Source organism: Phragmites australis, chromosome 1 (genome assembly GCF_958298935.1).
Source record: "Phragmites australis chromosome 1, lpPhrAust1.1, whole genome shotgun sequence".
NCBI classification, from domain to species: domain Eukaryota; kingdom Viridiplantae; phylum Streptophyta; class Magnoliopsida; order Poales; family Poaceae; genus Phragmites; species Phragmites australis.
The window spans coordinates 47,135,778-47,159,045 of record NC_084921.1 but is presented as its reverse complement, the minus strand read 5'-3'; the positions used below and the strand labels follow the sequence as shown (position 1 = coordinate 47,159,045).

The window sequence follows — 23,268 nt, the reverse complement described above, 5'->3', positions numbered from 1 at the left end:
CAATGTGGTCAACATGGCAAGATAATACTACCATACCACACATTGCACAAAGCTCCTTGTCATGTCACCTATGATAGGCACATGTTTTTCCTTAAGCCTGTGACAATATTACATTGTCACGGCACCCACGGTCAAGGTTTGCAATATTGTTTGGGACATGAAAATAGGACCTGGGCGGTTATCAAAAAATTGCGGTTATTGCAATAACCGCTTAAAATTTGGCAAGAATTCGCTCAAAATTCACTCGATCAAATTTAAAATTTGGACAAAAAATCGGCAGATTCGCCATTCGGTGGACCGGTTACCGAGTGATTTTGCGATAAACCGAACGGTTTTTTAAGATAACCGTACGCTCAATAACCGAGCGATTTTGATCGAAAACCGAACGATTTGAAGCGGTAACCAACCGGTTTAACTCCCAATTTATGAATTTCTCTGAAAATAAAAAAATGACAAAAAATCAAAAAATCAGAAACAAATATAGCATGAGATTTGCTATGTTTTGTTTAATCAGAAACATTTTTGCATGACCTTTGCTATATTTTGGACATTTCCAAGGAAACAAATAGATACTAATAGCAATACGTGCATGACTATATAATTGTTTTATTGAATATATGCATACATTATATATGTAGGGCCATTAGTGACACAAATGGAATTATTATAAGGAAGTTGATGACTCTTTTGCACGCAGGCAAGCATTACAAACAAAAGATTCATAACTAGGCAAGCACAGAAGTTTATTAGACCAAACTATAGTCTCAACCACATTATTTGATGGATGCCCTAGATGATGGTGCCACTAACTCGAAGAAATCCGAAGACCGGACGATGCCATATGACTGACCAGTCATTGCAGAGTTGTCGTGGCGGTAATCATCAGGTTGCTAGGCATGATTAATCCGAAGACCGGACGATGCCATATGACTGACCAGTCATTAACATATATAGTGTTCATCTATCTTAAGGAATAGCAATGCTCCTGCCTGTTAAAAAAAAAAAACATATGAATTGGCAGGAGAGTTGCTGAATTATATTAATAAGGTGTACCCGACAGGTAGAAAAGAAATAAAATAGGAAGGAAAAGAAAAAAAAGGCACAAAAATACTATTCTCCCCACATAAGGCGGCCTAAATGCCACGCTCCTACAAATTCCCAGCTGGTCGCCTCATCTTTGATGCGCCTGGCGATGAGTTGTGTTGTTTGTTCCACTTTGTTGAAAGTTCTGGCATTTCACTCAATCCAAATCTCCCAGCAGACTAGAGTAACTAGTCTGATTGGCGCATCTACGTCGTGCTCATTTTTATTTTGTTGTGTAGAGCACGACAAAAGAAGACTAAAAAATTAGGTTCACAAATTTTGTACATTCAATATATATTTATGAAATTATTAATGTTAAAAACATTTAATTAGTTATAGAGAAAAGAATAGTACTTTTATGCATGCACATAGTTTTAACATGTAGGTAGAAGTAATACTAACCTAAAAAAATCATATTTTTTTGAGTTTTAGATATTAGAATTTTTTAGAAAACAAAAATTACATATATATGTATATGTATATATACATATGTGTATACATATACATGTATACCTATATGTATATATACATATGTATATACATGTACATGTATAACTTTCATATATACGTGTGTGTATATATATATCCACTGCTACAGTAGCTGCAGTAGCAGGGCCCTGAGAATTCACGGATCCAGGCACTTTAGTATATAGTAGTTGATGAGTGACCTCAGTCCCCGGGATGTTAGGGTTTCTTGCAAGATTGTCCATCGTGTTTGGACATTGTATATACGGTCTCTAAGGTGGTACTTTTCCCGCTGATTTCTATTAGAGTATGACGTTATAAATCAGGTTCACGAAGATGCCTACTTATTATGAAAGTATGTAGCATAACCAGCCTACTAATTTCCAAATTAAAGCGGTCAATTTCAACGCATTTATAATGTGGATGGTGAAAGCAAAAAGAGCTTGACTGCATGACAACTTATATATAGTGACGTGAATGTGCTGCTATAGGTAGTCCCCAGCACCCCCCCCCCCCGCCCCTCCTACTGTTTATCTCAAAATTCTTAGTATGGTGTGTGTGTGCTTATAACGGCTTGTCCTCGTTATGGAAAAAGCAATAGTAAGAGATGAATGTTACAAATAATATTCAAATTAGACACAATAAAAAAATATCCGTTTCTCTAATCCCATTGAAAGATAGTTTGTGACCTAAACCAGATGATTCTATAATGTGCTCTGAGTCTTCTGCAGGATGAGATCCGCTTGGTCTTGTGATAGGGGCTTGAGGTAGATTGTACCCCAAAATAAGTTGGTTTTGCAAAGTTATGAAAAACTGTTAGATGCAACGACGCTTCATTATCTTTTGCAGCTCCTAAAATTCAACCTGGATTTGTTCTTAAGGTTAAGAATTTCTTCTTATCTTTTCAGTTTTAACAGGTTTCATATCATCTTCCTCGTAAAAAAGGTTTCATATCATCAAATTGATGTGTTTTAGTTGAGTTGTCATAATATCATCATCCTCGCAAAAAAAAAAGATATCATATAATCAAATTGATGTGTTTTAGTTTAATTGTCATAATATCATCATCCTCACAAAAAAAAAGGTTTCATATCATCAAATTGATGTGCTTTAGTTTAATTGTCATAAGGGTCAACTTGATTGACCACTAGATTGATTAATTGCAAAAATAAGTTGATGTTGTGCTATTGTTTCTTCTCTTAGAGTGTCCAAAACCAGTCGTCATGGGTTTTAATAATAGATATTGATTATAGGAATAAAAATATATAAACAAAAATCATGAATGGAGCAATTCGACTACAATAAGAATATTTAGAAGGAAATTTCTCCAATGCACAGAATAACCTGTAGCTTGGGGCCTCAAATTGTAAACATGATGTATGAGCTGCTAATAGCACTTGAAAAGTAAATTACCTAGGGTACTCAGCGTCCTTGATTTTCTTTTGGCCATACTTTCGCCACAAGTGACCATCGAAATAGGGTTTGTACGTCTGTTTGACCCATGACGGCCTATCCTTTATGCAACAGTATTCCCGTTTCCAGAAGAGTATATAGGTAAAGTTGGACGAGTATGGCAAATTTATATAAGTTAAATAATCGTAGGATGTGTTTAGGAGGTATATATAGGAACATGAATAAGAATACAAAATTGGAAATGTAAAACATATTGGACTAAGAAGGCGGAAAAATAAAAGATTCATGCATATATTTAGATGGGCCATATATATAGGCAATATAGGAATATTGATAGAGAGTTGCCACATTTAAAACTCGGTGAGTATTTCTATTATGTTAGAGATCTCGTCTCCATTTTTTTGCAAAAACTAAATTGCAAGTGGATCGCTTTGCAACGTCATAACTAATAATAACTTACATTTTTATTTCATTTACCATATATAAAAAAGTGTCAGTTGAGTTACATATCTGTCGGAGGATGAACTCCTGTCGCAGGGATCCCGAGAGACCCTTTTTTAAAGATTCGGCCGGGGGATGATCCTGAACGAGCTTGTCTGGGAAATAGATGGGAGCGGAAATAAATGCAGTGGCTGGTGGTGGGAGATGATCGTCCTAGTGCAAGAAAGATAGGTGCATCGGGGTTTAGACAGGTTCGGACCGCACGGAGGCGTAACACCCTACTCCTGTGTGAGTGCTATACCTTTCCTTGAAGGGAATTCTTCAAGGATGTATCTGGTTACAGGGGTGAGCTGTCTACAGAGAGCTTGAGACTCTCGTGTTCTAGCTTGGCTCGAGCTTGTTTGTGATGTTCTTCGTCTTTTGATCTGAGCTTCGGGGTCTTTTTTGAGGGCTTCCGGATCTGAGGCGGAATTCTTCAAGGATGAGTCGTGAGTCGTGTGTTGTGTGTCGTGAGCTGTGAGCTGTGAGCGTCAGCTGTGAGCGTTGGCTGTGAGCGTTGGAACCGAGATCACGGTGAAGGGACCTTCCCACACAGGGGACAGCTTATTCATTCCTTCGCGCGACTGGACGCGTCGGAGAACTAGGTCCCCCACCTCGAGAGACCGGGCCCGGACATGGCGCAGATGATAACGCCGCAGACTCTGCTGGTACCGAGCCGCCCGGACAGCGGCACGCCGCCGGCGCTCTTCCAGGTAGTCCACGTCGTCGCGCCTTTGCTGCTCCTGCTCACCCTCAGAGTATGCATGCACTCGAGAGGAGCCCAGAGTGAGCTCCGAGGGGAGGACTGCCTCGACGCCATAGACGAGGAAGAACGGAGTCTCCCCAGTGGCGCAGCTTGGCGTAGTCCAGTTAGCCCACAGCACGGCTGGCAGCTCGTCCACCCATCCCTTCCCGTGCTTAGCGAGCACGTTATAGGTCCGGGTTTTGAGGCCCTTCAGTATCTCCGCGTTGGCGCGCTCGACCTGCCCGTTACTCCGAGGATGAGCGACGGAGGCGAAGCAGAGCTTGATGCCGAGGTCTTCGCAATAGTCCCCGAACAGGGCACTTGTGAATTGGGTGCCGTTGTCGGTGATGATCCGGTTCGGGACGCCAAAGCGGCTGGTGATACCGTCGATAAACTGGAGCGCCGTGTTTTTGGTCACCTTGATGACTGGGACCGCCTCCGGCCACTTGGTGAACTTGTCGATGGCGACATATAGGTATGCATAGCCCCCGATTGCTCGGGGGAATGGACCCAGAATGTCCAAACCCCAGACCGCGAAAGGCCATGACAGGGGAATGGTATGAAGAGCCTGAGCTGGCTGGTGAATCTGCTTTGCGTGGAACTGGCACGCCCTGCAGCGCTGAACCAGCTCGGAAGCGTCCTGGAGAGCTGTAGGCCAGTAGAAACCTTGCCGGAAGGCCTTCCCGACCAGCGTGCGGAACGATGAATGGCCACCGCACTCGCCCTCGTGGACCTCAGCGAGAAGATCACCGTCTTTTGCCCGGGAGATGCATTTCAGGAGGACACCTCCTGCGCTACGCCGGTAGAGATCCCCATCTACTATGGCATAGCGTCTGGACTGGCGAGCAACTCTTTCGGCAGACGCCTCATCCCCGGGTAGGAACTTTTCTTTCAAGTACCCTCGGATGTCAGACATCCACGAGGCATCTTGAGAACATTCGGCGAGCGCAGCGCACTCACCGGGCGGCGGCGCCCTGACGGGGCTTCCCACTGAGGACACCGCCGGGGTCCCCTGAATTGAGTTCGAGGTTTCCCCTTCATCCTGTTCGGCAGGCAGGACGGATGGCCGTACGAGTCTTTCTTCAAAGACTCCGACAGGGACGCGCGCACGTGAGGAGGCCAGGCGAGAGAGCTCGTCGGCCAAAGCGTTGTCGCGGCGAGGGATGTGCCGCAACTCGAGGCCATCGAAGCGTCTCTCAAGCTTCTTGACCGCAGCCACGTACGCCGCCATTTGAGGATCCGTGCACTGGTACTCCTTGGATACCTGGTTGACGACCAGTTGGGAGTCCCCTTTGACCAGGAGGCGGCGAATCCCGAGCCCCACCGCAGCCCGGAGGCCGGCGATGAGACCTTCATATTCCGCCATGTTGTTGGATGCGCGGAACTGCAACTGCACGACGTACCGGAGCTCTTCACCTGTTGGAGAGGTGAGAACCACTCCGGCCCTTGCGCCTTTCAGCGAGAGGGAGCCGTCGAAGTGCATGACCCAGTACCCGGGCGCGTCGTGCCTGGGATAGGCAGAGATCTCTTCCGGGACGATGTAGGGGACGGGCGTCCATTATGCCAAGAAGTCGGAGAGCGCCTGGCTTTTGATTGCCTGGCGACTGACGAAGTGTAGGTCGAACTCCGCCAGCTCTACCGCCCATTTGACAACGCGCCCGGTGCCTTCCCGGTTCCGGAGAATGGGCCCCAGTGGATAAGTGGTAACCATCGAGACCTTGTGCGCCTGGAAGTAGTGGCGCAGCTTCCGGGAAGCGACGAGCACGGCATAGAGCAGCTTCTGCGCCTGGGGGTATCTTGTCTTGGCTTCCCGGAGGACTTCACTGACAAAGTACACCGGTCGCTGAACCCGACGGGCCCGGACGGCGGCTTCGCCCGGGGGGCTGCTGCAGCCCCCAGGCTCGACGGCGCGGTCGGGGCTGGCCGAGCATGCGGGCTCGACTCCCGGGTTGGGAGGAGCAGTGTGCTCGGGCTCGACCCCCTGCCTAGGGGGAGCCGTGAGGACAGGTGAGTGGTCAGGGACCTCTGGGAGCTGGGACCCAGCACCCGGTCCTGAACACTCGTCGCGCTCCACCACCAGCACTACGCTCACGACCTGAGGTATGGCCTAAACGTAGAGCAGTAGGGGCTCACCTTGAGAGGGAGCCACTAGCACGGGCGGCGAAGTGAGATACTTCTTTAGATCGTGGAAGGCATGCTCGGCCTCCGGCGTCCAGTCGAAATGACCGGATTTTTTTAGAAGCTTGAAGAGGGGGAGCCCTCGCTCCCCGAGCTTGGAGATAAAGCGCCCGAGGGCTGCCATGCAGCCGGCGAGACGCTGGACTTCCTTGAGTCGAGTCGGGGGTCGCATCTGCTCGATGGCCCGGATCTTCTCCGGATTGACCTCGATTCCTCGATCAGAAACCAAGAAACCAAGGAGCTTGCCCGCCGGCACCCCGAAGACACACTTCTCCGGGTTGAGCTTGAGGCGGGTAGAGCGGAGACTGTTGAAAGTCTCGGCGAGGTCCTCGAGCAGGGTGGCGCGGTCTCGGGTTTTAACCACGAGATCGTCGATGTAAGCTTCGACGTTGCGACCAACCTACGAGTCAAGGGTAATACGAATAGCGCGCTGGAAGGAGGATCCAGCGTTACGCAGGCCAAAAGGCATTGACATGTAGCAAAAAGTCCCCACCGGAGTGGTAAAAACAGTTTTTTCCTCGTCCCCTACGGCCATGCGAATCTGGTGATACCCAGAGTTTGCATCTAAAAAGCATAAAAGATCGCATCCCGCAGTTGAATCTACAATTTGATCAATGCGAGGTAAGGGGAAGGGATCTTTAGGGCAAGCCTTATTTAGGTCGGTGTAGTCTACGCACATGCGGAGCTTGCCGTTGGCCTTCAGGACGATGATTGGGTTTGCTAGCCAGTCGAGGTGGAGGACTTCTCGGATAAATCCAGCGTCGAGGAGCTTGCTGACCTGCTCGCGGATAAACTCCTGGTGCTTAGGCGCCTGCCGCCGGACCTTCTGCTTCACTGGGCGGGCGTCCGAACGCACCGCCAAGTGATGCTCGATCACCTCCCTAGGGATCCCGGGCATGTCGGACGGTTGCCAGGCAAACACGTCTGCGTTATCCCGGAGGAAGGCGACGAGCGCGCTTTCCTATTTGCTGCCCAGGTCACCGCCGATCCGGACGACCTGGGTAGCATCTTCGCCCACCACGACCTCCTTCGTTGGAACAGAGGCGTCGGCGGCGAGTCGGGGTTTGGATGAAGAGGGTCCTGTGCCCCCTGTAGAGCCATCGACATCGGCCTGCGCTGAGACCAGAGCCATGTATGACTGTTCAGCGCAGGAGACGGCGCCGCCGGAGTCGGCGATCACGGAGATGGAGCCTGCGGGGCCGGGCATCTTAACCGTAAGGTATGCATAATGCACGGCCATCATAAACTTGGCGAGCGCCGGACGCCCGAGGATGGCGTTGTAGGGGAGAGGGAGCTCCGCGACGTCGAAGAGGACGCACTCCGTGCGGAAGTTGTCCCGGCTCCCGAACGTCACAGGCAACTCAACCTGCCCGAGAGGCAGGGAGTGCCCGGGGGTCACTCCACAGAAGGGGAGCGACGGCTTTAGGCGTCGGGAGGACACCTGCAGCTTCTCAAAAGCCTCCTTGGAAAGGAGGTTGAGGCCGGCACCACCGTCGATCAGCACTCTGCCGACCTTAACATTGCAGATAGTGGGAGACACTACCAGAGGTAGCCGCCCCACGGCTGCAGTACTGGTGGGGTGATCAGCCATGCTGAACGTGATCGGAGCATCCGACCACCTCAGGGGCCTTGCGGCCTCCTCGCTCGGGGTTGCCGAGCACACCTCGTGTCGCATGACCTTGATGCCACGGCGCGAGCAAGGTGTGTAGGCGCCTCCATTGATGAAGGTGACGGCGTGCTCGGGCTCCTGGAAGCCGAGCTCGGCGTTGTCGGGGGCGACCTCAGCATTGCCTCCTCCGCGGGACTCGTCGCGCTCCCTCTGGCGCTGCTCCACGAGTCTTTTGACCGTACGACACTCCGTGAGGTCGTGCCATCTGGTCTGGTGTATGGGACACCATTTACCTGGCTCGGGCCCCGCGGGAGCGGGGGCCCTTGCTGGAGCAGGAGCTCGGCCGGGGGCCGGGGCTCTTGCGGGAGCCGGTGCCCCAGCTGGTGCCGGGGCCCTCGTGGGCGCGGAGGCTCGAGGAGGAGCCCTAGCAGGGGCCCTGGCGGGACGTCGTTCGACGCCCGGCCGGCGCTCTTGCCGGCGGTCGGGCTCTTGCGGTACCCTATGAGCGGGGACCTGGGTCGGCTCAACGGGAGCGACCTCGCGCTTCCTTCTCTTCTTCTTTTCCCGCTTGTCGGAGCGGGAAGAACTTGGCTGGTCGGAGGCGGGGCGAGGGGCATACCACGTCCTGGCCTCCGCAGCCTTGGCGCACTTATCGGCCAGTGCGAAGAGTTCTGCAGTAGTCTCGATCTCGTGCGTGCCTAGCTTTTCGAGCATCCGCTCATCGCGGACGCCCTGCCGGAAAGCAACAATAACAGCAAGGGGGGCCACTCGCAGAATAGTGTTGCGAACCTGGCTGAAGCGCTGTATAAAGCGCCGTAGCGTCTCCCCTTCCTGCTATTGGATGGCGTGGAGGTCGCACTCCAAACCGGGGCGCGTAAACGTGCCCTGAAAGTTGGCCTCAAACTGGTGGCACAGGTCATCCCAGGAGCTAATAGACCCTGGGGGTAAGTTCATAAGCCAAGAGCGGGCGGAGCCCCTCAAGGCAACATAAAAATAGTTTGCCATCACCTTTTCGCTGCCTCCGGCCGCTTGGATGGCCGTTGTGTAGATCTGGAGGAACTCGACGGGGTCGATGGACCCGTCGTACTTCTCCGGTAGCTCGGGCGGAACTTGGAAGGCCACCTGACCCGGCGGAGCTCGGTGGTGAAGGCACGGCAGCTGGTGCCGTACCCCGCAGCACGAGTAGGGGTCTTTGGTGGTGAGTGGCGGCGAGCTGGGGATTCCCGGTGGCCTTGGGCCGGGAGAGAGGAAGCCTGGTCCTCTGCCCCGACCTCCTGCCGGGTCTCCCGCTGGCGCTCGAGAGTAACTCGGGCGTCCTCGTGGCCCCTCCGCTCGTCAAGGCGCAAGCGGAGGTCCCGGGCTTCGGACATGGCCAGGGGGACGGCACTCCGCCTGGAGGCCCCTCGGCCCGTGCGGGCGTTGCCCGTTGAGGAGCCGGCTCTGGCGGCACCACGCTGAGAAGTGGTGCGAGGACTCCCGGCCTGCACCTGGCGGCGAGCAGTGCCAACCAGAGCGACGACATCTTGTATCCACCGGCCTTCCGGAGTATTCGGCATGGCCTGAATGGGCGGGTGCCTGAGGAGAGCATGCGCTGCAAGCAGCGCGCTCCCCGGGCCGGCCTCGCTGAATGCGAGCCTACGCCGGGATGGCACCCGACGTGGTCCAGAGGCGGACCTGGCGGCTGGGGTCCTGACCTCTTGCTAGGGGTCAGAAAGTGCATCTGCAGCTGCGACGGCGGCCCTGCTGGGCCCAGCGCCTTGATCCCCTTGAGCGGGAAAAACCGCGCAAGTGGATAGGGGCTGCTGATGGAACGCAGCAGCGACTGGGCTCTCCCGAGCGTCGGGCAGCACTCCGTCACTGGAAGTGGAGCCGGAACGCTGGAGACGGTGCCCACCAGCCATCTTTTCCTGTGGAAAAAAGCGAAACAAACAAATCCAGGGATATTCCCCCCTACCTGGCGCGCCAGCTATCGGAGGATGAACTCCTGTCGCAGGGATCCCGAGAGACCCCTTTTTAAAGATTCAGCCGGGGGGATGATCCTGAACGAGCTTGTCTGGGAAATAGATGGGAGCGGAAATAAATGCAGTGGCTGGTGGTGGGAGATGATCGTCCTAGTGCAAGAAAGATGGGTGCACCGGGGTTTAGACAGGTTCGGGCCGCACGGAGGCGTAACACCCTACTCCTGTGTGAGTGCTATACCTTTCCTTGAAGGGAATTCTTCAAGGATGTATTTGGTTACAGGGGTGAGCTGTCTACAGAGAGCTTGAGACTCTTGTGTTCTAGCTTGGCTCGAGCTTCTTTGTGATGTTCTTCGTCTTTTGATCTGAGCTTCGGGGTCTTTTTTGAGGGCTTTCGGATCTGAGGCGGAATTCTTCAAGGATGAGTCGTGAGTCGTGTGTTGTGTGTCGTGAGCTGTGAGCTATGAGCGTTGGCTGTGAGCGTTAGCTGTGTGCGTCGTTTATGTATTCTCCATCATTTCCTTTTATAGGCGCGCCGACCTCGACTTATCCTGAATGGGAAAGAGGGGGCGCACGTGCCAAGGTGCCACGGAGAAAGGCGTCATCATTCCGTCTTGGTGAAGTGACAGGGGCGGTGGAAAATTGCGGCGTGCATCCGACCACCCGCCACTGTGGAGGTCCTTCGGCGCCATTAAGAGGGCCCACCGGGCAGCCGCAGAGGTGCCCGGTGCGCCCACCCTGTCTTGTCCTTCTGCCGGGGCAGAGTGGCAGGCGGAGCGCTTCGATTCTGGTAACGTTATCCCGAGGCACCTGGGTGAAACGGGACGGGACCCGTGCATTTAATGGACCCACGCCCCCCTGCCAGAGCATGGCAGGGTCTGACACTAGGGCGTGGGCAGCTGAGAATGTCAGGATGTCAGGATGTCAGGCCGCGCGTGCCTATTAAATGCGGCATTCGTGTCTTTGACTGGCTGACACCCCGGCGAGGGGACCCTTTGGGTCGTCGAACGATCTTGCGCGAACCTTCGGGGAACCGAGTCCTCGGGGGCTGCCACGTGCAGCCCCGAGCACCCTCTCCCGAGCACTCCGGTGAGACCTTCGGGGAACCGAGTCCTCGGGGGCTGCCACGTGCAGCCCCGAGCACTCTCTCTCGAGCACTGGGGGAAACCTTCGGGGAACCGAGTCCTCGGGGGCTGCCACGTGCAGCCCCGAGCACTCTCTCCCGAGCACTGGGGGAAACCTTCGGGGAACCGAGTCCTCGGGGGCTGCCACATGCAGCCCCGAGCACTCTCTCTCGAGCACTGGGGGGAAATCTTCGGGGAACCGAGTCCTCGGGGGCTACCACATGCAGCCCCGAGCACTCTCTCCCGAGCACTTCCTTCCCGGTACTTAGATTCCGCGGATCATCGGGGAACTGGGGTGCTCGGGAACCAGAGGCGGCGGCCCCGAGCACCTTCTCCCGGGACTTAGCCTCTTCTTATCTCGCAGGGCGGACCTCGCGGGATGGTGACTCGTGGCGGATGGCCGGCCCGGTCTCGGGACTCAGGGACCCCTGGTTCCTGATACACCGACAATATCTTCAAAATATCTACCTTCTAGGTCTATAACAACATATACTATATTTGGTAACATTAAACGCTATAGCGGGGTACAAACCACACCACCACTGCTACAGAAAAATCATCATTATCGATTCAAAATTGACATAACTATCGGTTTTTAACCAAAACCGGTAGTGAATAAACGGATTATTACTGTGTTACAAATTGACAGTGATATTCAATCCTAGATCCGATGTTTTTGAAACCAAAATTTTTTTACACTCGACGAACGAAACCCCACGGCTCCCCATAGCTTTTCTGACTTGTGACCACCCCTGTAGCTTTTGTGGAAGTCAAACCCATGAATATATAAATATAGTAATTTACGTGCTCTCGTGTAGTTTGTGAGAGTCGAATCCGCGACCTCACCCCTCGCGTGAAGCTTCCTTACCATCTCATATCACAATCTTACTTAATTGCTATGAGAAAATTTATTCTTTTGATATTTCCTGTTCAAATTTTTGGAAAATTATTTGGGTATCTAGATGTCTTCAAATAAAAATATTATCGACTATAAAGTTATACATCTCATCGAGATATACAATTTTAATATAAAATTGGTCTCCATCCAGCTCTGTATGAAAAAGTTTTTCTCCAATCCATGCACCATTACGTAAAATAGCCATAACTTTTGTATACTAAGTCTGATTTCGACGTTCGACCTTTACTTTTGAAACTAACGAGAAGACACATATGAAAAACACATGTACCTTTCTTGACCCAAAAAAGACTCGGAAGACTTTTGATAGGACATCTGAAGTTTTTGATCGAAAAATGAACTTCTTCAATTTACCTGAAATTTTGTAAAGACATAGTGATATATTTGAAAGTCAGTGCTACATAAACGTTTCATCAATTTGAATTACCAAACTCGCGGTAAAAATCTTTGAAATTGTAGTTTACAACTTTGTGGCTCTGTGTGTGGTTTTTTCAATCATTCTTATTAGTGTTACACCAGACCCAATAATTTACTTTATGGTCCCGTTTGTGGTTTTCCTTTGACAACCTTTAGACGATTATTTAGATATATATAAGGATTCAAATAAAAAAGTTATCAACTACAAATTTGTATATCTCGTCGAGTTCTACAATTTTAATATAATGATCCGACAGTGAGTATTACTGTCGGTTTTTTAATTGAATCGACAGTGACATTTGATTATCACTGTCGATTATAGTTATGAACCGGCAGTGATAATTTCGTTTTTTCGAACCAGCAGTAAAAAGTGGGCAAAGATAATTTTTTCTGTAGTCGTGCGTAACCGTTCTTGCACATTGTCCACACATGTTGCAGACGTCACTACAAGAGAACGATGCTGAAGACCACATGCAAATATGCGACAAGGGCTTCTTTCTTTCATAAATGGGCCGGATTCATTATCGTGCAGTGAAAAAATAAAAACAGGAGAGGACATAAATGTATGTAACTTGAGAGGTATCCCGTTTGGTACCTCCAAAAGCTACTGCTGTCTTGGTTCTGACCATGTCCCCTTCCTTTGTATCGACTCCTATGCAAGGCAAGGGCTAGCTAGCTGGTGCATGTTCGCTATATTGAGTTCTCACAAACACGAACTTCATGAGACACAGGAGTCTAGTGTAGCTAAAGATTCTTTTGTCAGATCTGAAGTACACAGTTTTACCAGCCCTCTACGCATGCATTTTGACAGATTCAGTAGTACATACGAACATGAAGCAGATAAAACTGTGCAAGACACAGAACGCAAACATACCAGCAGGCAGGTTCAAGATCTGAATAAGAACTAGCTCATGCATACAAGGGCAATTAAAAAGTGGAGAAACGAATGAACGGTGAAAGTCAGGCAAGAAAGCAAGCAGGCAACAGTCATGGTAACACACACAGCTAAATCGGCATGTGCTGTTTGTAACAAAGAGCAGAGAAGATAATTAAGTGTCAATTGGTTCATCGGTTTATGCATGTACCTTCTCCGGCCGTCGCGCGGCGAGGAGTCCGGCGGGGAGAGCCCAAAGACGCCTCCGGAAGGGCTGTAAGATCCCATGGCATCTTGGGCGCTGGGCCCCCTGAAGTCGAAGGACTGCTCCCTCTTCAATCGCGGCAACGCCATTGTTCTTCCTATCTAGCTACCTAGCTGCTTCTCAACTGCTGTGCTCTTTGCAGCGAGAATGAGACGGCGGCAGGTGTGTAGGGAAACGGAGAAGGAGATTGGCAGCCACCTATGTCGCTTTCATGGTCGCCGGACCGGAGGGGCTTTAATTTGAGCTCGACTCGGTGCAGTACAACGCGGTTAATACTTTATGGTTTCGTTTTGTTCCATGTCAAGAAGTGTTGCGGGGTCTTTAGATAAGTTTAAAATTTACAGATATTAGATTCGAGCAGTTTAATCTGCCACCAATTAATCATGTGCCTATTATATGGGCCTCGAGATGGGAATTATGATTTTCTTTTGGTCTTTAATTTTGCCAGTATGGATACAGATATTTACACTGACCTTGTATGTGCAAATAATCAAATTTCGTTTACTTAGTTCTTTAATTTATTTTTGTACAAGGGGTTCCTTTAGTACTATGATGCTTTGTTCCGAGGGCGAGGGCGAGGGAGCCTCTTAAGCAGGTGTGATGCATGCGTGCATGTTTGCTTACACTCAAATTGCTCCTTGTAGAAAATTTTATGGGCAAATTGCAGCAAAGGACAGTACCCAAACAGTGGGTGCCGGCGGATTAGATGTATTGCCAAGTGGCAAGTGGGATTACAATACTTCGGCCATTGTTAATGAGGACAGTGGAGGCTACCAATCCCGAGCCACTCCCACGTTTCGGTGCTGTTTACCAGAGAGATTTGCCGAAAATGCTGTGATCTGATCTGAAGGACTTCCATGCGCATGCATGTATTGTCTGACGACCCAGAGTGCTACTGCTATATATAGAGTTGATATTTATTTTCATTGTCTTCGTTTTTTGAGGCTGAATAGCAGATTGATAGAGATTAGTGAGCCTCTAAGATATCCAGCTCATTGCTGATGAGTTCACTTGTGACAAAATGTATTTTTTACACAACAGGTATTGTATTACCCAGCTCATTCCTGAATCCTGATGAATGGGCATATGTAGGTCCTTTTCTGCTTTCCTGAGTAAAAGAAAAAAGAGAAGCAGCATGTCCTGGTTGTTTTCTAATCCATGCATATTATTTTCATATACGTTTTTAGCTAGGAGTTGGGCAAGATTGTGCATTCATACTTGAATGGTGATATAATCGGCAAGTGGTGTGGTGAAGCAGGTTATACCTTATCTTTTCCCTGAAGCATTTCCTCGAGACCCATAGAGCCAGTCCCAGTATTTGCCGCTTGCTCCTACCAGCTGGCAACAGATTCAATGGATCCCCAGATTCAACAGTCAACTTGACGGAAACAAACAATACTGGCAACAAATCCGATCTTTGACTGGAGCAGGAGATCGAAACGCCGACCTGAAGGAAAAAGGGAAACAGCGGTTCTTTTTGCTTACATCTCTCCATCACGACGTCGTTCGTCGTTTCAATGGAAAACGTGAAAGGGTTTTCGGTGATGTGATGCCGCTCGGCGGTTTGTCGGGACCGGGGAGTGGTGGAACGACGCGGTGCTGTGGCCTGTGGATACTGGATGTATAGCGCGCGCGTGGCGGACGCGGGGGCGCCGGGGTGTGAAGAGCGCTCCGCGCTGTGGCGTGGAGATCCTTCGGGCGCTCGCGGCGGAAACAACCAGGGCTAGCTAGGCCCATGCGGCTGCGGGGTTCGGGGCGGAACAGCCAGACAGTGCCCGTGGGCCGTGGTTCCAGCCGCCGCCTCCGGATCTGCCCGGTCGGGAGAGCCCAAGTCACGCCTCCGATCAAATGGCTAGTAAAATACTGTAGCACCCTGCGTACCGCCCAAGGCTCACGTGAGCGGATCCACATATACAGAGCACTTGTTTTATATTTTTGTTTTTCTTCGTGTAAAAAAATGTTAACACGAAGATATTATATTTGAAACATAAATACTTATAAGTTAGTTCGAACCTATTTAAAATCAAAATCAAAAATACTAATGTACCATGTATTACACTTTCCCCTTTAAGATTGACGCCCTCAGCTAATTACCATATGCACAACAGACAAATATACAGGATCTTCCCTTAGTGCCATAATCATGACATATCCCCTCCATAAACTGACGCACATACACTCGTACAGCGAGAGCTGATTCTGATACCATCTATGACACCCCGCCTCTAAAATTCTCCAACAGCTCAGTCCACCTATAAGACAGGCCCGCATATATATAACACATCTTTTCCTCTTTCGTCATCGCTTAATGTAAAAGTCTTAAACCCGGATATACTATATTTAGAATACAAAGGATTATAAGTTGACTCGAACTTATTTAAACTGTCAAGATGATACTAAAATTACTATATCAAAACACTTAAATTATACAAACCAAAAACAAAAATAATAATAAGCCAGGGTGTTACAAATACTCCACATCAAACTTAGCATGCTAACGTTGACTATCAGGATACAAGTGGATCGGTCGACCGACCCACAAGAGACGATGGCATCTTTCTCTTCTTTGATCAACTGCAGTGGGTCAGGCTTGGTATTTTCATCTCTGCCTTTCTCAAAGAGGCATCGGCGATCTGCTGGATGTGTACAGATGAAGCCATGTAGCCGGAGACATCACTACTGCTGCATGTGTGCCCGTTTGTGTAGATTACTCGGAACAATGGCGGGTCCTGGGAGTTTTGTTGCTCCACATGCTTGGTTGCTGGGCAGCCATGATCCTGATGGTATGTGCACCTATAGTAGCACCTGCTTAAAACAACACCTAGAGTTGTTTAGAGCTCACTTTTCCATGCCTTGGGGGAATGCTCACAAAAGAGGTCACCAAGACGCATGTGGAAGCCAAGAACTTGACACATAACATTTGGCGTTGTCCACTTGGTTCAGAATTGTTAATCATGCCTACATGCATTATTAGCTCCAAAGGAGGATTCCCATGCACGCATGCTCGGGGTGGGGAGTATCCCTAAGTATGGAATATCACATTCGCATGCATCCAACACCGGAGGATCTAACATCATCAATACTCATTGATAATAGTAGAACTACCTCTCAGATATATAAACTTATTTTCTTATCAAAACTTTAAAAATGACGATGTGTTAGCTCCTGAATAAATCTTGATTTGCTTGAATTCCTAATTGAATAAACCTGACGGATGAAAATTCCGTTTATAACATTTTTGTAAGACAATTAACAGCGAATGCTAACGGTGGTGACAGGCTGACAGCAATGGCAAATAAGGGCAAATTTTGCATACATGATGGCATACAACGAATTAGGCATTTTGTAATAGCAAATCCCATATTAGAGCACTTTGCAATGGCAAATAAAAAATTATCCCTAGCCCTTTGTTACCCGCAAGATACGAAATGCTACCCCTTGCTATCAGTATTTGGACCAATCTTGAGTATTCAAGTATTTCAGCACCCCATGTACCTTTTCTACCTTATTACATTGTGTGGCCTTTTCTTGTGGGTTTTACTTAGGTGTTCTGTATCACCGTATATTTACCTATGGACTCCAAAAGTTTCCTTACACTTGGCATACAAGCAAACTTTGGAAGTGCCTATCATTTATAATGTTTTAAAAGCAAACAAAATAATACAGCCTCTAATAAGACAATGACCTTCGCTAACATTAGCCTATATCTGTAACCTTCAGTGTGATATCTATTGCCATTATTTGTTTTCTTATTTCACCCTTAGGGGCCTCAATTTATATTGAGTAGTCCCTGAAAACATGACTGGCCCCATGCACAAACACTTAAGTCATAACATAATAAAAATGAGAGTTGAAGATAGGGATAAATGAAATGCTTGCAGTGCGTGTTAAACAACGAGTTATTTCTCAAGGGGAAAAATAAACCACTCCTAACACGACATGATCTACAAGTGCAAAAGCAGCTATTGACAACTTGTAGCTTGCTCCGAGTGAAATATTCCTTACAAAACCATGGTTGGTGCAAATTTACTTTCTCCCATCAATTACTTATGCCACGGATTTGCACCCTCCTGTCTAGAAGTTTTACAGGTAAGTAGTAGGAGTATTTTCAATAAACATTGAACCATAATGTGGCAGGTCCATCATGTAACACTGTTACTTGTATGCTCACGTTCTTTCTCAAAATAAATTGTATTTGCATTATGCCATAGGTATACAAACCTAGACAGTGGGTCATTCATGATGTATCATTTCATTATTTGAATCCACTAGTATGGTACAATAGATCAACAATCATCCTATTTAGAAAATAATATATCACCAATCATTGCAAAAAAAAAATAATAAGTCTGGTTTACTCAAAAGTAAGTTGGTCAGGAGAGCAATTAAATACCTCATCCATGGCTATGCATGTTCATTAGGAAACTGATTATCGTGTTTTTGACTAATAAACAACCTCCAGTGAGTGCACTAAAGCAGAGTGTGGGATGATTCCCTAAGCATATGGTGCCTAGTTCGTTCCCTTTTTGCTCCTTGGGCTTATTCCACTTCTCAAATATTCCCATTTGGCATGTGACTTTTAGCTACACGACAACATAAAGGTAAAACGCTAGAACCTGATGGGAACAGGCAGCAACCTAAAAAACCATACATGAGCCAGATTTCTTATTACTTCCAAACACATTTGCGATTAAACTACATTTATGTGACAAGAAAGCCAGCTTTAGGCTTGAGATGATAAGCTAACAACTCAGCCTCGAAACCAGATAAATCACATGTTCATATAACTAATATGGGAAAGCTTTGAAGAACGATCACATGTACAGTACTTACCTACTACAGGAAATATCCACTATTTACACCTAATGTGTTTCAGTATTTGGATTGGTAGATCTAATTTAGACTCACAGATCCATCTTTCACTTATATCTCTACCATTTATAAGCTCTTGTATCGCCGAGATGACAAGGAAATACTGATTAGAGAGGAAGGAGGAGGTGGGAGAACGATCCGACGAGTGAGCCCATGGGCATAACAGACATTTCACAACATTTCTCTCTCTTATTCAGCCAGAACTTAATATTTTATTGCAGTCAGTGTCTTTCAGCAAATATCCACAGATTTGCAGTGTTCGGCCACAAAGATTAAAAAAAACGATGTCTTATGGCAAAGACCACACTTTAAATGTGTCTTGTATCAAAATTTGCCAAAGTTTAAATGATCATTCTAAACACAACAAATAGCAGCATATAATACTTCCATTAATGTTCTTACATAACATAGTATAGTTCATGTACTTTGTACTTTCACAGGTGCTATTACCTTAGTACCTTAGCAATCTTGGACCATTTAAGGCACCTGATAAGTTTGTATTGCTGTTAATTGCATGTTCACTAATTTCTATGATCCATGACTAAAGTAACAATAGACACTAGGCAAGTCTTTTTCTTACCTTAATCATGTTACACGGTTCCAACTATTTTAGATATCTTTGAATTCTAGGTCAAAAGTAGTTCAAAACTGTCTAGCACAAGTTTTAGTTAATTAAAAGGACATTGAAGTACGCACTTTGTGAGCTTCATTAATCTGAATATTGCAAGACGCTTTGCCAGTTCATTATTTGGAATGCAAAAGGGGAAACGAGGGTGACAGGATTCTTACATGTCTCAGGTGCTGTGAGCACGGTGATGACACTACTATGGGAAAGTCATTAGCTCCACAGTCAAAAAGTCCCTCTCATGATCATGCCTTCAGATAGCTTTTCTGAAAATTGAGCTGCGCCAAGTGGGACCTGGATTAATTGCAATTCCAATTTCGTTGATGTGTATCACTGTATCTTCAGACTGCTACTCCTCAACCACAATATCGTAGACTTCATTGTGCTCATTAATTATCTAGCACAAGTGGCAGACCGACAGTTAGAATTATTTTGGAAAACATGGTCTCTCTGTTATGAATTATCACTTTACAAAATCAGCACGATTGAGATGTTTATCCTATGAGGTCATTCAGTCATAGCACAGGTCGTGATACTAAAAGTGAGTATATGTTTTCTTGAAAGGAAGCCACAGAAATCTTTCCAAAGTAAGCTGATCTGGACTACAGTCTACAGATCATGAGTAACACAGTGCAATCGAGTGTTGAAGACTAGTTTACAAGCACACCTTGTTAATCACTTCCCTGTTAGTTGTATAAAGTAGCATGTAATCATTACTTAACATCTTTTGAGAATCATATCAAACTCAAAGCCATACCACTGGTTGCCAAACATTCATTTCACGGTTAATGTATGAAATGCGTATGTGCTTATGGTTTACCTTATATATACCATCCTAGCTCCTTGAAATTGATATGCTCAGCCGTCCTCCTTTTCGTCTGCGGCCTGCAGCCTGCGCCTAGGTCCCAGGAGATGAATCCAGGATTTCAGCATCAAGCCGGACTAAGTAAGAATATAAGATGACCTAATTCGGGCTGAGATTCTGGGACCCTGAAGCTGATAAACGAACAGTTTGAGCCAAACAGTACCGTGGAACTCGCAGACCATCGGGCTAACAGAAACGGAGTCGACAGGCAAGGAGTAAACCTTACACCCCCGCGACCGACGGCTGCCTCGGAAGGGCGGACGCCGCGCTGACCGATCGCGTAGGCAGCGCCAGGCATCCATCTCTACCAGCCCCGGCCGCGCAGTCGCCGCCTTGCGCGATCAGTCGTTGGACGCGTCGGAGAGACCGCCTCGCGGAGGCCGCCGCCGCCGCCTCCTCCCGCGTTGCCGTGCGGCGGAGACGATTTCGTGGGCCGTCGCTGCCGCTACCCTCTCTCGTTGCGCGATCGACGGATTTGGTGGGCTGCTCCTACCGCGACAGTTAAGTGGGCTACTGGCCCTGCAGCGCTGCGGCAGTTACGTGGGCTTCCTCCTCCAAGGCTTCATCCTGTTGGGCTGTAAGAGGTTTCGTGATTGAAGAAAAAGTCTGACTCTCTGAACTCTGGATCGAGTTCGATTTTTCTCCATGAACTAGAAAACCAGATATTAAAGCGCCTGTAAAAATTAAAACCGGTTGTTTTTCCTCTATAAGAACGTTGAGCAGTGGTTTCGTTCGATGTGGCATGCGTCAGCTATCCTTGTTGTCACATGTCGTTCTCTGAGGTGGCCAGCCGCGTCGATTAAAACATGCCGAACCAAATCGAACCGCCATTCACACTCCATTCCTCATCTCACCCCAAAATCTTAGCTGCCTACGGCGAGTGGTAGGCGGCTGCAGCAATGATGTGGAGGGTGATTGAGGCGGTGGGTGCACGAAATTAACTCAAGTAGCTGATGCTTTATGTGATTTGAAGCTACATTGAGAGATTAGTGTTGTACCCTCCCGTCCCCTCGAAACGGTGACAAGTAATTTAATTGGTGAATGGCTACTTTAGTTGGGGATTCGATAGGTGTAGTCCGTTAGGGATTGGTTTATGCATTTTTTTAGTAAGGCGCAATTTTGATTGTTCGTTTTTAATTGTAGTTTAAACATGGATGTGTCTAGCACGCTCCCAGGTTTATTTCAATGGGGAGTTCATAAAACTATAGGAAAAAGCTCCATTCTTGTGGCGGAAGGGAGGCAATGTCATACATAGAGAGTTTGATTGAGATTGTAGGGCACTTGTGAGACCACTACCATCTTCAAGACGGTGTATTGTTGCATTGGTTGTTCCCAGGTTCAAAACTTGAGAATGGGCTTCGTATGTTGGTGGAGGATAAAGTCTGTCAGTTTATGTCAGTCAGCATTGTGGAAGGAGGTGTTGCAGAGATATATGTTGAGGAGGTAGCAGTGCATGAGGTTTCCAATGATGAGGGTGGCCCAGGTGGTGAAGATAGTGACTTCGAAGATGAGCTAGATGGCATGTCTGAGCCAGATTTAGAGGAAGGAGATGATGTTGAAGGTGAAGTACAACCAAAAAGGTAAGTGATGCTAGTGAGAAGTGCAGAGGTACAGAAGAAAATTATGAAGCTTCAACAGTTTTACAGAAACCCAAGTAAGAAGGGAAAGGAAGTTGTGGAAACTATTGGCCAAGCAGAAAGCAATGATGCAGATGGCAAGAACTCAAGCTCAGATAGTGAATTCATGCAAGGAGTTGTATGGTCTTTAGAGGATGATGAAGAGGCAGCAGAGATATTGAAGAAATTCAAAGAATTCAAGAAGTAGTTGAATAGTGGTCAGTATGCCAGACTAGATTATGTGATTCTGGATTGCCCAAGGGGTAAGTCAACCCAGAATGTTGACACTGAAGAAGATGGGTATGAAACCCCATATGATGATAGTGACGATGAAGAGTCAGTAGAAGAGATGGATAGTGATGAGGAGATAAGCACAAGAACTAGCAAGTATCCAAGGTACAAAAAGCAGGATGGTGTTCCAAGATTTGAATTAGGGATGAAGTTCAGTGGCAAGAAGCAATTCAAGAAAGTTATAATCAAATATGCTTTAACAGAGAGGAATGTAATAAATTTTATCAAGGATGATCCAAAGAGGGTAAGGGCAAAGTGTGACTGACAAACTTGTCCTTGGGTGTGCCTGTTGTCAACCAACTCAAGGACTAAAAGTTGGCAAATCTCAATCTTTGTCAATTTCCATACTTGCCCCCCCCCCCCACCCCAAGAAGAGATAACAAGTTGGTTACTTCCTCGAGGATTACAGCAAAATACGAGAAGTTCATAATGGCAAATCCTCAATGGAGTATACCACATATGAAGACAACTGAGAAACCAAGTTGAAATGTGTCTTGTGCTTGTTGTCATGTCCCAAAATATTAATTACATAATTAGGCATTATGTTTTGTGCTATCGATTATCAAATTGAGTTTAAATACGTTCCAAAAGTTATGTGTTTTGAACCTTCACATATTTCCCCCACATACATGTGAGTATTGAAAGTGAAAATAAGTTAGAAGCTAATTAGGAGAAACCCCATATATACTAGAAAAGAAAATGAATAAGAAAAGAAAAAAAGAAAAAAGAATGAGACTTTCAGCACCAAATCGCCCCCGCGGTCTGACTGAGGCTCCCCGTGGTCTGACTGCCAGTACACAGAGCACCCATTAAGGGGATCGATCACACTCTCTCTCGCTCTATCTTTTTCTTTTACTCTCTCACTCAAGCCCTGGAGAGAAGAAGAGATCACCTTGATGGCTTCGATGACCAGAATCGACGGAGCAGACTCTCTCGAGCTTCCCAGAGGTTTCCCCGAGCTCCTCCCCTTTTCTCCCTCGCTGGAGTAAAGTTCATCCAACCGCAAGCTCATACGCCACCCCAAAGCTCGATCTTCAAATCAGAGCTTCTCCAAAGTGGATTGATCCACTAGAAAGTTTCCCTTCACTAAGGTGAGACATCCTCTACCGTTTCCCCATCATTCTCGAGCTCCAATCGATCCCCATTCTATTTATACCCAAGCTTAACCCTAGTCTATGGCTTATACATGGGCATTTTGAGTTTAGCTCGGTGAATATTGTCCAAATCACATTAGAAGCACTTCACTAGTACCCTTGATGGTCGAAGGTTTCACCAGAGCCTTCTTCGGCAGCCTCGCAAAGTGGTGCCGGTAGGGTCTCGCGGTCTGACCTCATTCAGGCCGGTCTAACTGACAAACGATGGCTTGACCGCCGACATATCGTCGGTCTAACCGTCGAAGGCAAAAATCTTCTGCATGCCGATGGTCTGACTGCCACTTCAACACTGGTTTAATCGATAGCCACTTAAAGCTA

General features: G+C 47.6%; 1 long non-coding RNA gene across 1 annotated transcript; it reads right to left on the bottom strand.

The window, feature by feature from the left end:
* Positions 1-15,842: 15,842 nt before the first annotated feature.
* LOC133923352 (uncharacterized) lies at positions 15,843-20,345 on the bottom strand. The gene is made up of 4 exons (XR_009910606.1): positions 20,111-20,345; positions 19,845-20,020; positions 19,189-19,421; positions 15,843-16,332 (listed from the first exon to the last, which is right to left on the bottom strand). It is a non-coding gene; the product is annotated as an uncharacterized LOC133923352 (long non-coding RNA).
* Between the last annotated feature and the right edge of the window lie 2,923 nt (positions 20,346-23,268).